Below are 20,657 nucleotides of genomic sequence, written 5' to 3'. Positions count from 1 at the left end.
TGGAGCGCAGTGGCTGCTCCTGGCCACTGCAGCCTCGACCTGCTGGGCTCTGGTGATCCTTCCACCTCAGTCTTCCAAGTAGCTGGAACTACAGGCGTGCGCTACCATGCCCTGCTAATTTTTTGATTTACTGTGGAGATGAGGTCTTGCCAAGTTGCCCAGGCAGGTCTCGAACCCGCGGTCTCAGGCAAGCCACTCACCTCAGCCTCCCAAGGCATGGGATTACAGGCTGAGCCACCGAGCCCAGCTTAAAATGTCTTTTACTGATACATTTAGTTTCTGTTGTCAGGAGTTAAATTTTCTGATTATCTTATCATGTTCTACTGAAGCAAATGAATTCCTTTTCTGTTGCTTCATTTCAGTTTTCTTGAAATTTTTTCTACTCCTGTGACTTAATATATGATTTTGTAAATGTATAAAATATATGATTTGGGAAAATGCAATAGATAGCAAGTATGCATGTGACAGGGGAACTATTTTGGATATTTTTTGTTTTGTTTTTGTTTTTTCAATTGGAGTCTCACTCAGTTGCCTAGGCTGGAGTGCAGTGGCTCACCACAGCCTATAAAACTCCTGGGCTCAAGCAATTCTCCCACCTCAACCTCCTAAGTTGCTGGGGCTACAGATGCACACCACCATGCCCGGCTAGTTTTTTGATATTTTGTAGAGGTGAAGTCTTACTGTGTCGCCCAGGCTAGACTCAAACTCCTGGGATCAAGCAATCCTCCCGCCTCAGCCGCCCAAAATGCTGGGATTATAGGTGTGAGCCCCTACAACCAGCCCAAGGGAATCTATTTTGAACTTTCTTCTTAGTCAACTATGCTTGAGACCTGTAATTGTAAAATGGCAAAGTCTCTCATAACTGACCCCTACTTAACCAACCAGGTGGATAAGCCAATGCTATTCATTTCCTTGGTAAAACATAATGACTGATGTTCTCAGTTTGCTGACTATTTGTGGCTTGGAAGCTTCTTGGTATGATGTTTGTACACTTTTGCCCTCGCGAGTCAATTTATTTACTTTCTCCGAGCCAGTTGTGTTTGTTCTCAAACTTATGTTGGGTATATTTGTTTTATTAAATAGCCTATAAAATGATGAGCTCTTAGTGTAAAAGGGAGAGTTACTTTTATAAAAACTAAATTGGGCCAGGCTCAGTGGCTCAGCCTGTAATCCCGTGCTTTGGGAGGCCGAGGTGAGTGAATTGCCTGAGCCTGCGGGTTCGAGACCCGCCTGGGCAACTTGGTGAAACCTCATCTCTACAATAAATGAAAAAATCAGCCGGGCGTGATAGCACGTGCCTGTAATTCCGACTACTCGGAAGGCTGAGGTGGAAGGATCACCGGAGCCCAGCAGGTTGAGGCTGCAGTGACTGGGAGCGGCCACTGCACTCCAGTCTGGGCAACAGAGTGAGACTCTGACTCAAAAAACAAACAAACAAAAACGAAATTGAATACTCTGGAAAAAAAGTGAATAAAATGAGAACTTGGCTATCTGCTAGTGGTGAATAAGACAAATGTATAATATTGGAAGAACTTATAAAATGTAAGGAAATTTGCTCTCCCGAGGTGGTTTCATATGTATTGAAATTTGTGCTGCACTTTCCAAGAATTATAATTGCAATCATACATGCATGATACAACATGGGTGTGGTGCACGCAAAAAAGACTATGGAATTGTAGTCTGCGGCTTAATCTCAAAGACAAGGCATTGGCCCTATACAGAGAGGACTGGTGAATGAATTACATTTATACATGGTTTAACTTAAAGTAAAATGGCTACAGTGATTCTTTCCTTTAACCACTCTGAGTAACCAACTAACAAATTGTACCAATTATTTAAGGTGAGAAAGGATTTCTTGTTTATTTTGTTATTAACATTACCACCTACTACTAACATTTATATAGTGCATTATTATTTATTCATTCCCTCTCATGTTATTTATTCATTATTTATTCATTACTTCACATATGATTCTTTCAACGTACATGTGAGGTATACATATTTGTTACTATTTTTCTCGAAACCGTAGCAGGTCCTATTTGAAAGATTTCACATAGCTTCACTTCATCTTTAGATTTAAAAAAATAGACCGAGCACGGTGGCTCAAGCCTGTAATCCCAGCACTTTGGGAGGCCGAGGCGAGAGGACTGCCTGAGCCTGCATGTTCAAGACCAGCCTGGGCAACATGGTGAGACCTCGTCTCTAAAAAAATTAAAAAATTAGCCGGTGTGGTAGCATGCACCTGTAGTTCCGGCTACTTGAAAGCCTGAGGCAGAAGGATTGCCAGAGCCCAGCAGGTCGGCGCTGGGGTGGCTATGAGTGTGCCACTGCAGTCCAGCCTGGGCGACAGGGTGAGACTCCAACTCAAAATAAAAATAAAAATAAGCAGTTTTATCGGAGATTCCTTGTATTAAGTATGTTACATCTTTTTTTATTCAAATTTTTTTTAACCTTGCTGAGAGCACAGATTTTTACGAAGCTGAGCATATGGTATATAGAAATACAATGGATCTTTGGCATTTAAGGATTTTAACATTCAAAGTTTCAACTATGTAAATGCAACCCCAAAGGGCTAAGACACAGTATTTTGCAATTTTGCTGAAGTGTAAATTTGAATTTAGCCATGACACTAATGAGCCTGAGGTAGTTACTGAGATAGTAGGTGAATTTAGCATACTGGCTGGAACTTAGTACTGTTGCACTCTTAATTACTTGTAGTCATGTGTTAAAAAAAACTCTTAAAGTGATAAAAATGTTGTGTTTGTAGAAGTGTCTAAAAATTGGCTCTTAATGAAAGCATCTACTAGTTGCTGGAAATGAGACTTCATAGGCAGAAAATAGAAGCTTCTGACTAAATGAATTTTTAAAATTCTGTATCTACTTGATATAGAAACAAGAAAGGCGACCTCATGCAACTTCCGGAAATCACTGCAACCTGTACAAAATGTTCAATGAGTCAGAAGATATACTTTAAAGATATTTAAAAATTTGGTTTACTTGTGATATGAGGTGACATGTGACTATTGGCAGAAATGTGATTCTGGAGAAAGAATCTTGTTCAAACATTTTCATGAAGAAACAGATGGTAAATGCACTGAATTGACCTTTATTAAAAGGAATGTGGTTTTTTTTTCCTTGTTAAAATTTTTTAAAAATGTTTTTCTGGGCATAATATGAATGTAATAGAAGAGGTGATATCAGCAGTCCATGTCATCCGTTATAAGCTGAAGAAATATATGGAGAAGAGTTATGCGTTAGAACATGTTTTTAACTGAGATGCAAATCATCTCTTTGGGCAGATAATATTTTCATGAACAAATCTTGTTCCAAGAGTAGGACGGACCAGGATTTAATGTTGATAGGCTAACTTTGCATTTCTTTGGTTATGCCTTTAACATATTGAATGCCTGTGTACCAGGTACTGTGCTAGGCAGTCAAGATAAAATGGTGGACAAGATGGATGTAATCCTTGCTGTCATGGAATTTATATTTTAGTACAGGCAAGAGCAAAAAACAAATGGGGAAATACTCAAAATCACAAAACAGACGAATTAATAAATACAGTCTGTATTGAGTGGCACAAAAGGCTAGAGAGAGAACAGTAGGGAGGCTCTTGATTTTGCGGCAACATAGTGAGTTTTGCGATTGGCAGGGTGATGGAGGGGCCAGAATATAATAGTCTCTAGCCCATATCCTGGCACTCCAGTACTGAACTGGAACCTTCATGAAGGATGGATCCTCTCAGCCCTCTTGGGGGTACGATAATGGAGGGATGATGTATGTGCAAGTTGCATAGAATAAAGGCACTCCAACATTCCTCTTTCCTTAGCCTTGGGGTCCCTGCCTCTGTGTTTAATCAGGAAAGTTATGGCTTCCCAGTCTCAATCAGTGTAGGCTATCATGGAGGCCATTCATGTCAACTGTTCAAGACCCCTCCAGCTGTGTGAGCTAATGTTTAATTCCCAAATCTCTGGTACATAAATCATATAAAAATTTTGGCCTATTTTTTATGGTATTCTGTTTTCTTTGGTCTATATTATATTCTGTTTATGTTATAATCTGTTTTCATTGGTCTAACAATCTTAGACTCTATATGTATCTCCCGATTTCTACCAATACAATTTAGCAAACTTTGTATATAAGTTATGGTTTGGTCTATGGATCGGACTTTATACTTGTTCCCCCAGAGAATGCTGTGCTCTAACCCTGTTATGAATAGCAATAAGGATAGTTGAGTTGGGTCTTGAGGAGAGGAGGAATTCCCTTGCCAGAAAACTGCCCTTACTGTTACGGCGAGGTTATTACAGGATCTTCAAGATAGGGAACACTCATCTCCTCAGACCAAGAAGAAGAACAGGTTATATCTGTTTCCACTGGCGAGGGAGGCTCAGAGGAGCTCGAGGATTCAAGATTCTCGGCCCAAATGAGTCTGCCCCGCTATGTCCCTCCCACGTCTCCGGGTCTCAGGTGGTCTCATTCAGCGCTCTCGCTTTTCTGTGTCATGGAATTCATATTCCTACGTGGTGAGTCTGTGGAATTCAGTGTCCATTATAATTCTGCAACTAGCATGTTTAAACCTGGAGTGAGGAAGGTGAGCCCCAAGGCTGAGAGGCAACATTTTTCTGAGGCGGAAGGATCGCGGAGCCCAGCGGGGCGAGGCCCGGTGGCCGCGAGCGGCCGCTGCACTCCGGCCTGGGCGACGGAGTGAGACTCCAACTCAAAAAAAGAAAAAAAGATGCAACATTTTTGGTTAAGGCTGCCGTAGAGGTTGATTGGCTCTCTCACGGCGAGCGCAAGCCGAACTTGTAACGACTTGCTTGCCATTTTCATTATTCTGTAAGTGCCCCAGCACATTCAGAGGAAGCCATGCCGGGCACAGTCTTGGTACTCATCATGTCTGCCAAACTCACAGGCAGCAGCCATTTGATCCCCAAAGCTGGCCTCCGGCGGGGACTTCATGACAGTCAGCAACCAGGCGTAATCCTAATACTACTCACTGTATCCTGAATCGCTAGCCTCCCATTTTCCATTGGGAAGGAGCTCAGTACTGTGTCTAAGCCTAAGGACCCCAAAGGGTACAAAAGACCTTTGAAATCTGTTTGTTGGGATCCCACGCCTGATACTAACTTCTGTCTCAGAGTCCAGTCAGGAAACAGAAGTCGCACAAGCAGTTTAACTAGTCACTTCTAGCCCAGCACGTAAACTCACTCCAGTGGGTAAACTCAGCCCCGCTTCTTCCCTGAAGACTGAAAGAAGAGCAGAGGAAAGGAGGAGGTTGAAGAGGAAGCTGCTTGCAGTCTGAAGAATAATAGGGAACCTCTTCTTGGCTGCTCTCACCTTATAACGCTCCTGTTGTCATGTAAACTTGGGCATTTTGTGCCTTCAGAAGTAATTCTTTATGAGTGTGGAAAGTAGCCTACTCATCAGTGTCAAAGTTCTTCAGAAAAATTTTAAACAGATTATATATAATTTAGTAGAGAACTAAATGTTTCACCAACAATGGTTAAGTGCTTTGTCAGGATTGACTGCTTTGATGAAATTACAGTTCTTTGCAAGGATACCTGTCATCCAGTTAATTAAGACAAGCTGAAAGCCTTCACACATATAATAAGCTTATTTTATTATCATTCTTAAGCCAGGATTATTCATATATTAAGTGTTTCTGCCGATTTTGATTTGTCAAAGAAAAACCTCTTAGATAATTTTTGAATGCTGAGCTAAGTTTTTATTTGCAATAAAACATAATACAAAAGAGACTCGCTTCTAGAACAACCTGTTGCCTCACAGAAAATAGAGATGGTGATATGATAACACCGATAATAAGAAGTCTTATAATTTGGTAGTTGGTAATTCTGACTGGATACCATTTAATCACTTTTGATTTTTAAAAGTACATGTTTCTGTCTTTAATTTCAAAAAATCAAATAAACCGTTAATCTCTCTCTTTTTTTCTAACTTCTCTCGGGGTATAAAGCTCTTGGATGACCCTGTAACTCATGACTTTATCTCTTGAAATGCAAAGCTTAGTCTGTAGTTAACAGAAGAATAGGACACCTTTTCATTTCTTGCTTGTGATCAGATTTGTCATGTTAAGATGTGAATTTGACCAAATAGGTTTGTTTCACAATTTTTGTTCAGTAACAGTATCATTAATATGATGCTTTGTTAATTTTAGCCTGTTTCATTTTCATAGGGGCAAGAAGAGACATTAGTAAACACATAAAGAACTTGTTTTATGTTTTAATAAAACTAGAGCCACATGATATTAGAATTAGAGAGTTAATCTCATATAGCCCCTAGAGTCCTACTTTTAAATCACTTCTATAATGCCAGAAATCTCTTCATTGCCCTTAGAACTCATATAGTCAAAGGCCAGGGACTAAAACCCATTCAGTTCATCTCTACAGGTTTTGCCTGTAGAACCTGTAACTGTAGAGGTATCCAAATCGTCAGAGTTTCTAGCCTTCCAAGAAAGTGACATTCTGTGCTACCTGTGAGCCATAGAGCAAGCTCCGGATAGTTTCCTAGGAGGACTTTGAAGCATCGTTTCCACATCTGAGAGTGCTGTCCTTGTTCTTGACTAGTGAGGAACTTACTAGTAAAGGCTTGTCATGCTTAATTATGTGAAATTTACCATTAAATGAAACATTTCTGTATGGTCATGGTTACAAATTTGTTTTCTCTAATTATATCCTGGTACGGAGAAGAATAGATCCTTATTGAACTAATGCAAACAATGACATTGTCATGTAAAGTAAAAGAACTCAATAAAACATGTTGTATAATATTTGGCCATTATTCTGATTAGTTTTACAGACAAGGCTGATTAATATATGTTGTATTTTCTGCATGATCACCATCTAAATTTATCTACTGATTTACTGGCTTATGTTTCAGTTACTAGTGCTGCATAACAAACCACCCCAAACTTACTGAGTTAAAGCAACAACTGATTTAGATGTTCACAAATTCTTCTGGTCAGGAATTTTGCCAGGACTCAGGCAGGCAATCATTTTATTCCACATGGCATTGCTGAGTCACTCAGTGATATGCCACTGATAGGTGGTCTGGTCTGAAAGTCCAAGACAGCTTCTCTCACAGGCCTAGTGCCATGGCAAGAAATGTCTAGAAGACTGGGCTTGCCTGGGACTGTTGACTGAAGCAGCCTGCATGTAGCCTCTCTAGCATGCCATCTCAGGGTAACTGGTCTTCTTACATGATAACTCTTCCCCCAGAGTGAATTTTCCAAGAGATCCAGTCGACCGATGCCTTTTTATAGCCTAGTCTCAGAATTCATGTCCCATTACTGCTGCCATACTCCACTGGTCAAAGCAGTCATGAGAGTCTGCCCAGATTTCAAGGGAAGGGAATAGACTCCATCTCTTGATGGGGACTGGCATGGTAACTCTGGCAAAAGACGTATGGGATGACAAAAGACAGTGTTGAAAAATACAGTCTGCATTTAGAAAATATAATCTGCCAGTTTATAAACTATATCAGGTTTCCCAGAGAATATTTTTCCTGAATTCTGAAGGATCAGTAGGGGCAACATACCATTCAAGAATTGTCCATTCCAGTTTGCCCTAGTATAAACAGTCACAGTGATGAGGGTCCATATAAAATTAAGAAGAAAAAAAAAGATGTTTTCTCAAAATAATTATTAAATTTCCCTCTGGTTCCATTCAGTCTGGCAGAATTAATTCTTATTCCATTGGTCAGCAGCATGCTTTAGCAAAATGTTTGATTTGGAATATAGAGTCCCATAAGCTTGACTCAGTTTCCTGGTACAAGCTATCTGATGGTCTGCTCTTGCTGGCAATGTTGGGTTACCCTGGGCAGGAAAGCTGACCCATGAGTTGATTCTCTGCAGCATCAGTAATAGCCAGGAGTACAGATACAGCCTTTACGGAGGCTAATTAGGCTCTTAATGGTTCTTCCTGAAGACTCAATTTTCTGATCTCCAGTTTGTGGCCAGGGCCTTTAGGTAAGCTTTAAGGAAAAGTCGTAACCACCTGTTAATAATAGTTCATTTAGTATAGTAATTAGCAGTGTCAGAATGGAATCCCCTATTGGGGTATATTATGGAACTAATTCATATGATTTAGTCCATGATTATCCTGAGAGCATGAGCCTTGTTATGGACATTAAAGGCATTGATAAATCTTCAGGGACTTCAATATAGTGTGTTTTAAATTGCCATCAATTAGCAAGAGTATTTTGCACTTAGAAATATAATCTTAGAAATAATTTTGTTCATAGTTGTTACACCAATCTTTGCTTAAGATTATAAATACGTTTCTGCCCATCCTGAAAAGTATTACAAGTATTGAACCAGATTCATTATTTTTTACACCTTCCTTCCAGATGATTGACCAGGATGTTGGACTTTTCTTATTGATTTAACAGCTTTTCACATATTATGAGGTTGATATTCAGAGCAGCTGTCATAAAAGAGTTGAACTAATTAAAGATACGGAGAATACACTATGTACCTAGTTACTACTAATCTCCTCCTTGCTTAATTTGCTACCTAGTGACCGAGAAACACCAAACATAGTTCAGGTGTAACATATATCTTAATAAACAGTTTTATTTTTCTTGATTTGAGTCATAGGTGCCCAATACAAGAAATGATTACAGTCTTAGATTAGCATGATAATAATAAAAATACAGCATAGCTTTAAGAAACAGCAATTGTTTGGAAGTCTAACTTTTAAAGAAATGAGAAACATTTGTTAAAAAAACATTCAACAGCACAAGTCAACACAAAAGCTCAAAAAGGTAACAGGCTCTTAGGAAGTGAGTGTTCTAGGGAGATAAGAAACCTTTGCTAGGCAGGCTGGATACTGAAGGCACAGAGTAATTTTTATAGCTTTCTCATTAAGAGAAAACTGTATTCTCAACGATCAGTTTTCTCCTCATCAACTGGCTCCAGATCAGTTTAATTCATAAACTTTATTTGTTGATTCCAGGATCTTCGTACACCCACTTATATTTAGATGACAAGCTAACACTTTCAACTTCAGCTAAAAAATACGTTAACTTTATGTTCTGTTATTACGCTATAAGATAATGCATATGCCACACTGAGTTTTCCTTCTTAACTGGAGTTTTCTTTATGAACTTTAATCTTTAGAAATTGTCCAGGTAACCCTGAATTGTACCCCCACATCTTTAAAATTAAATCATTTTTTTTTTTGAGTTGGAGTCTCACTCTGTCGCCCAGACTGGAGTGCAGTGGCTGCTCTTGGCCACCGCAGCCTCGACCTGCTGGGCTCAGGCGATCCTTCTGCCTCAGCCTTCTGAGTAGCTGGAACTACAGGCACGCGCTGCCATGCCTGGCTAATTTTTTGAATTATTGTAGAGATGAGGTCTCACCTGGTTGCCCAGGCGGGTCTCGAACCCGCGGGCTCCGGCAATCCACTCACCTCGGCCTCCCAAGGCGCAGGATTACAGGCTGAGCCACCGAACCCAGCCTAAAATTAAAAATTAAAAAAAAAAAAAAGAAAGAAATTGTCCAGGTAGCCAAAGATTCTTCATTCTTCAACTCACTATGATATTTGTATAGTATATCAAGGTCAGCTAAGAATTATAGAAATCATATTTAAGTTGACATTGCAGAGCCTCACAAACATTATTGATAGCATGTTTGTCAAAGAGATGACATGTGAAAGTTTTCCACAAATGAAGAGGAAGAGTTATTTAGTTCAAATGATTTGGGCATTGCCTGAATGAAGTTCAGTTACAAAGATGTCAACCCTCATAACTTCAGTTATGTTTGAAGCAATGATAATATATCTAACTTGGTAAAACCTATGTAGAAAATTTAAAAGTTCAAAGACTGAAACATCGCACTTGTATTATATTTCATACTGGTATAATATCAGAAAGAAGACATATAACTTTTTTTTTTTTTTTTTTGAGTTGGAGTCTCACTCATTCGCCCAGACTGGAGTTCAGTGGCCGCTCCCGGCCACTGCAGCCTCGACCTGCTGGACTCCAGCGATCCTTCCGCCTCAGCCTTCCAAGTAGCTGGAACTACAGGCGCGTGCTACCACGCCTGGCTAATTTTTTTGATTTATTGTAGAGATGAGGTCTCGCCAAGTTGCTCAGGCGGGTCTCGAGCCCGCGGGCTCAGGCAATTCACTCACCTCGGCCTCCCAAAGTACGGGATTACAGGCTGAGCCACCGAGCCAGGCCATAACTATTTTTAAAATTAAAATTATTAAACCAGCTCTAATTTCGCTAAGAGTTTACCTTAATTAGGAATGTTATATAAAATTTGTGTTCTTATATAACTCTGCATGTACTTACTAATATAAAACTGTTCCAAAAGTTTATGTTAGTACATTTTAAAATAATGATTGGTTGCTAGCCAAATGTCTGCTTGAATTTTTAAAACTATCCCTGTTTGAGCAGGCCACTTCTGTGAGGAATGCTTTTTCTAAGATTGCCTGCACATTTTAAACATCAGACTTTTTGTCCTTGTCTGATAATTTTTGAGATTTTTCTTCTTAGATTTAAACAAACACTTACTAGTCACTGTAAGCTATCCAGAACAAGAGCTCTTCAACTTTTAAAACAGGGAGTTGGTTGACAGTATTGTTCAAGTCTTCTGTATCCTTATTGATTTTCTGTCTGCTTGCTCCATCAATTTTTTGAGTGGGGAACTGAAATTTCCAAGTATAATTATGGATGTGTCTTTTACTACTTTTCTATTTCTCTGTTATTAAGCATATTAACATTTAGAGTTATGTCCTCTTGATGAATTAATTCCTTGATCATTATGAAATGGCCTTCTTTATTCTTGGTAATTTTTTTTGCTTTGAAGTCTTTGTCTGAAATTTACTAGTCTAGCTTTCTTTTGTTTAGTGTTAGCATAGTATTTTTTATTTTTAATCTATAAGTGCTTTGTATTTAAAATGGATTTGTTATAGACAGCATACGGTGGATCTTGCTTTTTAATCTAAATGGATGATTTCTGTCCTTTAATTAGGGCACCCAGACGATTTACATTCATGCTATTGTCTCATCTAGTTTGTTTACCTTTTCATTTTTTCTGCCTGCTTTTGTATTGGTTGCATACCTTTTATAATTTTCCTTCCTTCCTTGGTTTATCGGTTGTACATCCTTGTTCTGTCTTCATTTCCTTGCACAGGTGATTTCAATCAGGAGTCTTTCCCCGCCCCCCCCAACATTTCTTGTAGGCTGGCTTGTTGGTGATGAATTCTTTTTTGTATGTCTGAACAAGTCTTTACTTTTGAAAGATTTTCTCTGGGTATAAAATTCTAGATCGAGAGTTTTTGTTTTCAGTACTTTGCTTCACTGCCTTCCAGCTTGTGTTTCTGACAAGTCGACTGACATTCTTCTTTTTTTTTAATCACTGATAATGTTGGGCTTTTTTCTCCTTGTTACTTATAAGATTTTTCTCTTCATCACTGGTTTTGAGGGTTTTTTTATGATTTTGCCTCTTGGTGTGGTTTTCTTCATGTTTCTCCTACTTGGAGTTAAGCTTTATTTGATACATATATAGTTTATATCATATTTGGGGAAGTGTTACCCATTAGATCTGCAAATATGTCCTCCATCTCACACCCTTTTTCTGGGAATTTGGTTACACATATATTAAGCTGATTGAAGTTGTCCCTCAACTCTCTAATACTCTGTTCAATTTTTATTTTGGTTTCTTTTCTCTGTGTTTCATTTTTGGACAGTGTCTATTGATACACCTTCATATTCACTAACCTTTCTTCTGCAATGTCTAATCTACTGTTAATCCTGTTAGTGTATTTTTAATACAGACATTGTATTTTTTTAATCTCTATACAAATAATTTAGGTCATTTTTATGTCTTCCTTGTCTCTTTAAAATGTTCGCCCTCTGCTTTCTTGAACATACAGAATGTATCTGTAACTATTTTAATATACTCCTTCCTATTCCTAAATAACTATTTTAATGTACTCATTACTCAACTTGCGGGGGAGGGGCGGACGGCTGAGCTCTATCTGAGTTCTTTCTCTCTCCTTCATGGCCTAGAAAAATCTCTCCAAACTATAAGCTAGGACACTCATAGGCCTCACCTCATTTGTTTCCTTTCTCTTGGGGTTTGCTGTTCTGCATTGTCTGCTGTCCAGTGTCTGAAAACCATTGCTCCATATGTTTTGTTCATTTTTTAGACCGATCAAGGGATGTCCAATATTTTAGTTTAAGTCCAAAGAATATATCTAGTCTCTGTTATACCATTTTGGCTAGAAGCATAAGTCCTCCTTGCCTCCCCCTTTTATAACCATCATAGATTTCCTGGTAAGTATCATCTTTGCACGTGTCTGTTTTGCATTTGTTTGCACCAGGCCTGGCATGGTTTAGGGGGATATGGACACTTAGCAAGTTTTGTTTTGGTGACTGACGGGCAGTCGTGAAACTTCATCATATTCTCATTTTACACAGAAAGATACTTCTGGAATTCAGCTTATATTCCAATTTTGGCACCCATGATTTTCTAAGCCAGCGAGGGGCCCTTTTGTAAAGCTGTTCAACTGAACAATTTTCCCAAGTGTAGCTTATTTCAACTTCATTACTGTTTGTTACCAGTGGTTTACTCTGATAGAGAACAACATCTGTAATATGGATGGATATTTTGTTAGAAGTGTAGCATACCTACCAATTAGTGGGCCCTGCTAAATTGGCATGTGTTGGTCTGCATTTCCAATTAAGGCAGCTGCTTGAGTGTTGCTGTTCTACAGCTGGCATTAGGCGTGTGGGAGTGGACTGCACCATGGCCAGACGCTAGCTGTACCTCTTAATTAACATATTTGCCTATATTTGTGTGGTTTCTTTAAAACAGTAAGTGGTCTTTGCAATTGGATTATTGATGGTTCAGTGACTTTTGTTTAAAAAAAAAACAACTTTTTTTGGTGGGGAACTGCAGGACCAAGGTGTTATTAAATGAGTGCATTTAAGTGGATGATTGCTATTTCTCCTCCCACTTGTAAATTGTTGGTGGCTGTTTTAAGTGGATAATTGTAATTTAGTGGAATTTGTAGAAAGGCATATTCTTGGAAACATTTATAAAGTTCAGTAGTTTTATATAGAGAGTGCTTTCTTTTTCATTATGAAAAGAAAATATTTTGAAACTTTTTATTGAAAAGCTTCACTTTGACTTGATTTTTCCATCAAGTGAAGTGATATGTTTTCTTGTCAATTTTCAATTGTTCTGATAATCCCATTTAACTATTACTTATTTAGGCATGGTTTGCTACATACTAATCTTTAAAATAACTACAAACCAATTACTAAGTAATTGAAATTACCTGTTGCTATATCTAATACTAGAAGCAGAGAGAAGACAAATCCATTAAAACCAAGAGGAATTTTCACAGATTTTGAATGGTTTTATTCCTTTGCTCTTAGAAACCCATAGAATTAATACTTAATGACACCAGGCCACTAATAACAGAAAAAAATCAATACTGATTCAGCTTTCATTGTGCCTTCATTCTGTTCAATGCTGTGGAGATATACAGTATCTAAGATGGAATCACTCTGCAGCACTTGATAAAAGTATTAAGCCATGAATGTAAATATATTTGCTTTTTTGGAACTCTTAATCATGTTTAGGCATGTGTAGTTTGGAAAACATACTCCTCAAATGACTTTGAAGAACATCCCTGAGTGGGAACTACAGTCTTGATGGATTAAAACCCTCATTTTGTAAATAGTGAAGCTAAATTTGAGAGGCTAAGTTGTACCTAGTTAATAGCAGAGGTAGACAGAGTTCAGACCTTTGACTTCTTGTGCATGCTTTTCATTACTCAATATAAATTGCCAAAGTTTATTTATTTATTTTATTATTATTATTTTTTAATCTATTGTAGAGAGGCGGTCTCGCCAAGTTTCCCAGGCTGGTCTTGAACCCCTGGGCTCAGGCAGGGCTCTCGCCTCCGCCTCCCAAAGTGCTGTAATTACAGACATGAGCCATCATGCCCGGCATAAATTACTAAAGTGTATTTAAATATACCAAACTACTAAAGTATATTTAAATATACTTTAAATATTATAACTGGGTAATTGAATGGTAACTTTCAGAAGGTGCATCCTAAAAATGTAGTGTCAGAATTACATGAAAAACAAACTAAATTTTCAACATGACTATATTTGATTGCAGTTGCATATTAGAGTTATTATCATTGTATTACTTAAAGGATATGTGAGCATTTTGGGTAAATAGATGTATTGTTCCTTTTCTTTTCTTTTCTTTTTGAGTTGGGAGTCTCACTCTGTCGCCCAGACTGGAGTGCAGTGGCCGCTGCCAGCCACCGCAGCCTCGACCTGCTGGGCTCCGGCGATCCTTCCACCTCAGCCTTCCAAGTAGCTGGAACTACAGGCGTGAGCTACCACGCCCGGCTGATTTTTTGATTTATTGTAGAGATGAGGTCTCGCCTGCCCAGGCGGGTCTCAAACCCACGGACTCAGGCAATCCACTCACCTCAGCCTCCCAAAGGCGCAGGATTACAGGCTGAGCCACCGAACCCGGCTCTCCTTTTCATTTTTTAAGGCACAGCCATGCCCCCCTGTGTATTTAAGGATGACTTTGAATTAGTAAAACTAATAGCTAAAGAAAACTAAACTAAATTGTTTACATCTATTGAAACCAAATTTGATAAAAACAAATAGTCTTACAGTAATATTTGAGATATCTCTTGAATAAGTAATGAAATAAGTATCTATAGCTGATCCTGAAAACAGTTATTAGGACACCAAAACCTGGCAAGGCTATCCAAGATCACCCCGTGAGCATGGAAGCTGAGCTTCGATCACAGATCATCTAACAGCAGCTCTAGTTCTCCTTCCACTCCTAGATGATGTTTCCTGTGATATTTCTAACTGTTCACCCCCTCCAGGTATCATTTGTGGTGTTAATTTAGACTCCCAAGGCCTTGTGAAATGTGTGCCCTGTTACTTTTCAATTTTGAATCACTTAAAATCAGTGTTTTTGACTCTTATTTCTGAGTCGAATGGAAGATGCTACTGTCACTACTCATTTCTAGAAAGCCTTCATTCGTCTTTTGTGTGCCTTTTGGTAGTGGTTTGTGTGGTTGGATGTTGAACCAGCAAGGCAGGAGGCACTCTCCTGGGTGGATTCCAGCTTCAGGGTTGACCACCTAGCTTTGATCAGTTTTGTATAATGAGTTTTGCTTTCTTTTGATAGGACTGATTGCAGTGGACTTTGGAAACCATTGCTATAGAGAGCTCCCCACATCTTCTCTGCCAGTCCTTATTGAGTCCTTCCAACGAAGGACTTATTTTACCCAACCTGCATCTCTACATGTCTAGCCTTTCATCTTCTTCAGAGGAAGGAATGTCCTCTTTTCTAAAAGAGAACCATTTCTTGGTCCCTTGAGCCCCAGTGTCTTCCTGGTTCCTTAGGGACTTGTTCCCATAACAGTCTTATCCTTCTGATATGTCTCAAACAGGTACCCCATAGACAAGTTTTGTTCAGCCCACTTTTTGTTTTGAAAAATCAGGACTTCTCACTTAATCACATAAATCTTCATTTCTATTTTCTTGAAAATTCAAAGGATCTGTTAGCTCTGGAGTCAACATTCCTGCAGGCAACGATCCAATGGAGTTGTGGATAGTTGTCCTCCAGATGGGCTCTCTCCCGTTACATCAGCCCCAGCCCACCCTCACGCACACAGTATGTGTATGTAATGTACTTTTATGAGGACCCTTTTGCTCACTTGAGTAACAGGCGTGGCCCAGAGGACATTTGAGTTTGCAGTTTGTATTCTGTAAGGTCTGTTAGCCTTGTAGCATATCTAGAAAGTCCAGTTTGTTTGCAAGATATTGTAGAACACTTGCAAAGACATGTACATTTTATTACTTGGATTGGCCTTGTTTTCAGTGAAATGTATTTCTTCTTGTATGGCATGTTTATACTTTATAGTCTCCATTAGTTTTGCTATTGTCACATAACAGAAGCATATCTTTAAATGTTAATACTAAAAACAACATAAACCTAGGACATAGGAAAACTGCAGAAATATAGTTGATGAAAGATCACACACTGAGGGAGTCATATGCTTCCTCCCAATTACCGTTTCTTCTTTTCTCCCTGGATGTTATCACCGTCTTAATTTCTAATGTTATCATTTAATTTTGATTTTTTTTAACTTTATATAAACTGTGTGATATAGTATATTTTCTTTTGAGTTTTGGCTTCTTCAACTCGGCCTTATGTTTTTGAAATTTATCCCTGTTTTTACCTCTAGCTATATATAGTTCATTCACTTTATGAACATACCACAATGTAGTTGTCTATTCTCTTGGTGGTGGACACCACCGAGATTGCTTCCAGCTTGGGGGTATTATCAAGTAATGCTGCTATGAGCAGTCTTGTGCATGTTGTCTGAAGCACATGCACATTCATTTCTGTTGGATATGTCTGTAGGAGTGGACTCATTCTTGAGGCATACCGATAGTCTCTTTCTCATGCATAAGGCATTGCTGTCTCTTTTATGGTCTCTGGTACAGAGGTATCTGATACGTTTCCTAAAATCATGTTGCAAGTATAATAGCAGATTCAGAATTAACAACTAGACCTTCATTTCTTCTATAAACTGTCACCTTGAAAACAAAACAAGAAAAAGCAAAAAACAGTTGAGACTGCAAATCTAATTATTTTCATTTCTTTACTTTTGGTACTTTTTATAAGTTTTTAAAGTAAACTATATATATATATATGCACACACCTGAGTATGTAACCTTTTTATTTAACTGCTTTTTAAATTTTCAACCTACACAATTTGTATAAGTTGGTTCACCTAAAAGTTTGCCATCTCTTGATTCCAAATGCTGAGTCGTTAACGGTGAGGAGACATAACACACATTGCAAAGATCTTGTTATGGTGGCGACTCAGTATGTTGCAGTTTACTGCATAGGTTGGAAAATGAGCCATCACAAAGTCACCCTACTCCTCATTCCTGTTTCCTCTTAAAAGTTCATTCTTGAAAAGATAGATGTAGTCACGTAAGTTAGCATGTACAACCTAAGCAAACGTAAATTAAAACATTTGTGTTCTGTTTTTGGCATTGCCTTCTTTCTATCACCCATTCACACACAGTGCTAAAACGTTATTAATTGAATTTTCTCATGGCACAATTACAAGATGACTTCTACAAGAAGGGCTTAATGTTGTTTAAATCATCATTTTACATAGCAGCAGCATGGCCTCTGGGACTTTTATACAATGCAGCTGCTTATGGTAGATGAAGTCAAGTCCTGCTGCAGAGACTTTTAGGCATATTAACATGTTGAAAAAGCTGTCAAATGCCTGTGAGCTTGTGATCCTGTATGAATGGAGATTAAATCCATGGGAGTGGCTGCTTTTCCTGGAATAGAATAGAGTGTCTTGGGAATGTGAACTATTTCTAGTCTTTTTTGTGAATGGGGTTTTTTGGGTTTTTTTTTTGAGTTGGAGTCTCACTCTGTTGCCCAGGCTGGAGTGCGGTGGCCGCTCCCGGCCACCGGAGCCTCGACTTGCTGGGCTCCGGCGATCCTTCCGCCTCAGCCTTCCAAGTAGCCGGAACTACAGGCACGCACTAACCCCCCAGGCTAATTTTTTTGATTTATTCTAGAGATGAGGTCTCGCCAAGTTGCCCAGGCGGATCTTGAACCCGCTGACTCAGACAATTCATGTGAATGGGTTTTAAGTGAACAGATTCCTATGTGGTTTAGGGACAAAAGAAAAAGGTTCCAAGCCATTTTGATGATGTTCAGAAATTTCTTCAGTATTTTCTTGAGAATGATTTGTCTTGCTAGAGTTTAAAAGTATTTTGTAGTTTATTTATTTTAAAAATAAACTGTTTTTTAGAGCAGTTTGAGTTCACAGCGGAACTGAACAGGAAGCACAGAGATTTCCCGTGTACCTGGTGGTTCCACACACACACAACTTCTCCTGCTGTCAAATCCTGTCTCAAAGAGGCACATGGTTGGAACTGAGGTCTTATATTGACACCTCATTATGACCCAAAGTCCACAGCATCGTGTGAATTTTTCATGGAGCTGGAAGGAATAAATTTAACTCTCAAATTTTTGTTATATGTTCTGCCTGCAAAACATTTCTCCTATCTGCTGTCTGCATTTGGATTCCTTAAATTGTCCTCTTTTGACTTTTGGAAATGGCATAGAATGTGTATTTTTTGGTTGTTGCCCTTTTATTTTCTTTTTAAGCTTAACATTAAATGTCTTCATAAGACACACTTAATTATATGCCTGTCTTTTCTCTTTCTCTATTGTACACTGGGTATAGACTGATCCAGTTAGATTCTAGGCCAGAAATGACTGTACTTATAGAAAACAGGCAGGTGATAGGAATGAACCCCAGGGGCTGGAGTGAGGCAGGAGTGAGTGGTGAGGCCTGGAAAGCCAAAGGGTGCATGCCCAGGTGTCAACTCTAGCGACTGTTACTATGTGGCAGGGTAAGCTCAGGGTGCCACATTTTCCAATTGTTTAAGAAGAATTTTTAAAGAAAACCAAGATGTTCTGTTTATAGCTGCAATTTTACATCAGCTTAGCACATTGGGTCCAATGAAAACTGAGGGCCTAACAGCACATGGGCCACTATTTTTATTTAAAAATTTGATCAGGTGTGGTGGTTCACACCTGTAATCTCAGCAATTTGGGAGGCTGAGGTGGAAAGACCGCTTGAGGCCAGGAGTTTGAAACTAGACTGGGCAACATAGCAAGACCTCGTCTCCCCCAAAATAAAAAAATTAGCCAGGCATGGTGGTACATGCCTGTAGTCCCAGCTACTTGGGAGGCTGAGGCAGAAGGATTGCCTGAGCCCAGGAGGTCGAGAGTGTAGTGAGCCTTGATCGTGCCACTACACCTAGCCTGGGCGACAGATTGAGAATCCAACTCAAAAATAAAAATTAAGATAGTAAATCTGCCTAGGCACAGTGGCTCAGGCCTGTAATCGCAGCACGTTGGGAGCCTGAGTTGGGAGGATCGCTTGGGCCCAAGAGTTTTGCCTTGGTAACATAGTAGGACCCTGTCTTTATTCTATTAAAAAATATATATGTATATTTTTTAGAGACAGGGTCTCCCTCTGCTGCCCAGGCTAGAGTGCAGTGGCACAGTCATGACTCACTGCAGCCTCGAACTCTTGGACTCAAGCAATCTTCCTGTTTCCTTCTCATGAGTGGCTAGGACAACAGGCACTTGCCATCAGGCCCAGCTAATTTTTTTTTTTTTGGTGGAGATGAGGTCTTGCTATGTTGCTCAAGCTGCCTTCAAATTCCTGGCCTCAAGTGATCCTCCTGCTTCAGCCTCTCAAAGCACTAGAATCACAGGCATGAGCCACTGTGTTCGGCCTCATTACTTTTATTGTTATTATTTTTATAATGATTAAATGTGCTGTGAATTGTTCTAAAAGCTGTATAGAAATTAACTCACTGAGTCCTTGAAAAACCCTTTGAGATGAGTATTTTTTTATTCCCATTTGAGATTTGTTCCAAGTAAGACACAGAGGGATAACTATCTGTGGTAGGCAGAATTCTTTCTTACTTTTCCCCTAAATAATACATAATATATAAAAATGTGTTTATTACAAAGTAATATTTTTCTGTATTGTGAACTAATTTTAATATTCTGTTTAGTCTCTTAGGTATAAAATGATAAACACTGAGCATTTTAGAAGATGTATTTGCTGAGAGCTATTTGTGTTACTGTAGAAAGTTTATTTTACTTGATTCAAATTTTTGAAAGATGATGTAATATTTTAGAACTTGACAGTTTAATTAATGAGGTCCATCTCAAATATTTTGACCTTCATAATTTATGGCTTGCCTCATATTTCAGAATCAGATGAGATTTGAGATGGAATTTCTCATGTGGATGTGAAGTGAGACCTGCTCAAAACTCTAAGCCAAACCAAATAGGCATTTATCAATTCTTATTATAGCCATTAATTTCAGTGAATCCTAATTATTAAGTATTCTTAGTAATCCTTATGTAAGAATTATTAAGATTCTTAAATGGACTGATACCCAGATTTTTTAAGATGTTCTGTTTGGAATGGGAAGTAAACTTACAACATTGTTTTATGTAGATTGCTCCTGGTAAAATACCAAGAGCTGTTACTGGAGCTTGTTGCTGTGACCACGAATTAGTCATTAGGAGACTCAGATTTATAATGGGTCCTCCGCTATGATTCTTTGTGACCTCAGAGACTTGATTGTCTGTTGACCTTGTGTTAAACAGGTAGCTCTGATTGAAGAATTATCTGTTCTACATAACTGAGCCGATTGTAGTAAGGATCAGATGAGAATATATGTGTTTGAGAAAATGTTGAATGTAAGATGAGAGCTTAACTTTTATTCTTTGCCTTTGCAGGTATAATGTGTTCATTGTTTTTTTGCGGCAGAATGAAATCTATCACTGCCATCTGCCCAGGGCAGTAAACAAAGTGTCTTCCACATAGTGCACTACTGTTTTCCAGGGTGGGATGTTCAAGGAGTTCCTGGATTTTATTCATCTTTCTGTTCTTTCTCATGCTTGTATCTAGAACCTACTGATGAAGAAAACTTGCCTTCTTTTCTCATTTCTGATCCTAACTGGCTACCACTTTAAGACTTACTGGAAATCCATTGACATT

The 20,657-nt window shown here is 38.8% G+C and overlaps 1 protein-coding gene across 1 annotated transcript in view; it reads left to right on the top strand.

Annotated features, from left to right (window-relative positions):
• Nucleotides 1-20,657, top strand: part of HSD17B12 (hydroxysteroid 17-beta dehydrogenase 12) — a 176,906-nt gene that overhangs the window by 70,815 nt on the left and 85,434 nt on the right. The gene's annotated exons all lie outside the window — the stretch shown is intronic.

This window comes from Carlito syrichta, unplaced genomic scaffold (assembly GCF_000164805.1).
Source record: "Carlito syrichta isolate Samal-C Ts95f unplaced genomic scaffold, Tarsius_syrichta-2.0.1 Scaffold308800, whole genome shotgun sequence".
Lineage (NCBI taxonomy): Eukaryota > Metazoa > Chordata > Mammalia > Primates > Tarsiidae > Carlito > Carlito syrichta.
Note: the sequence above shows the minus strand (reverse complement) of the source record. Positions and strands in the feature narration are given on the sequence as shown.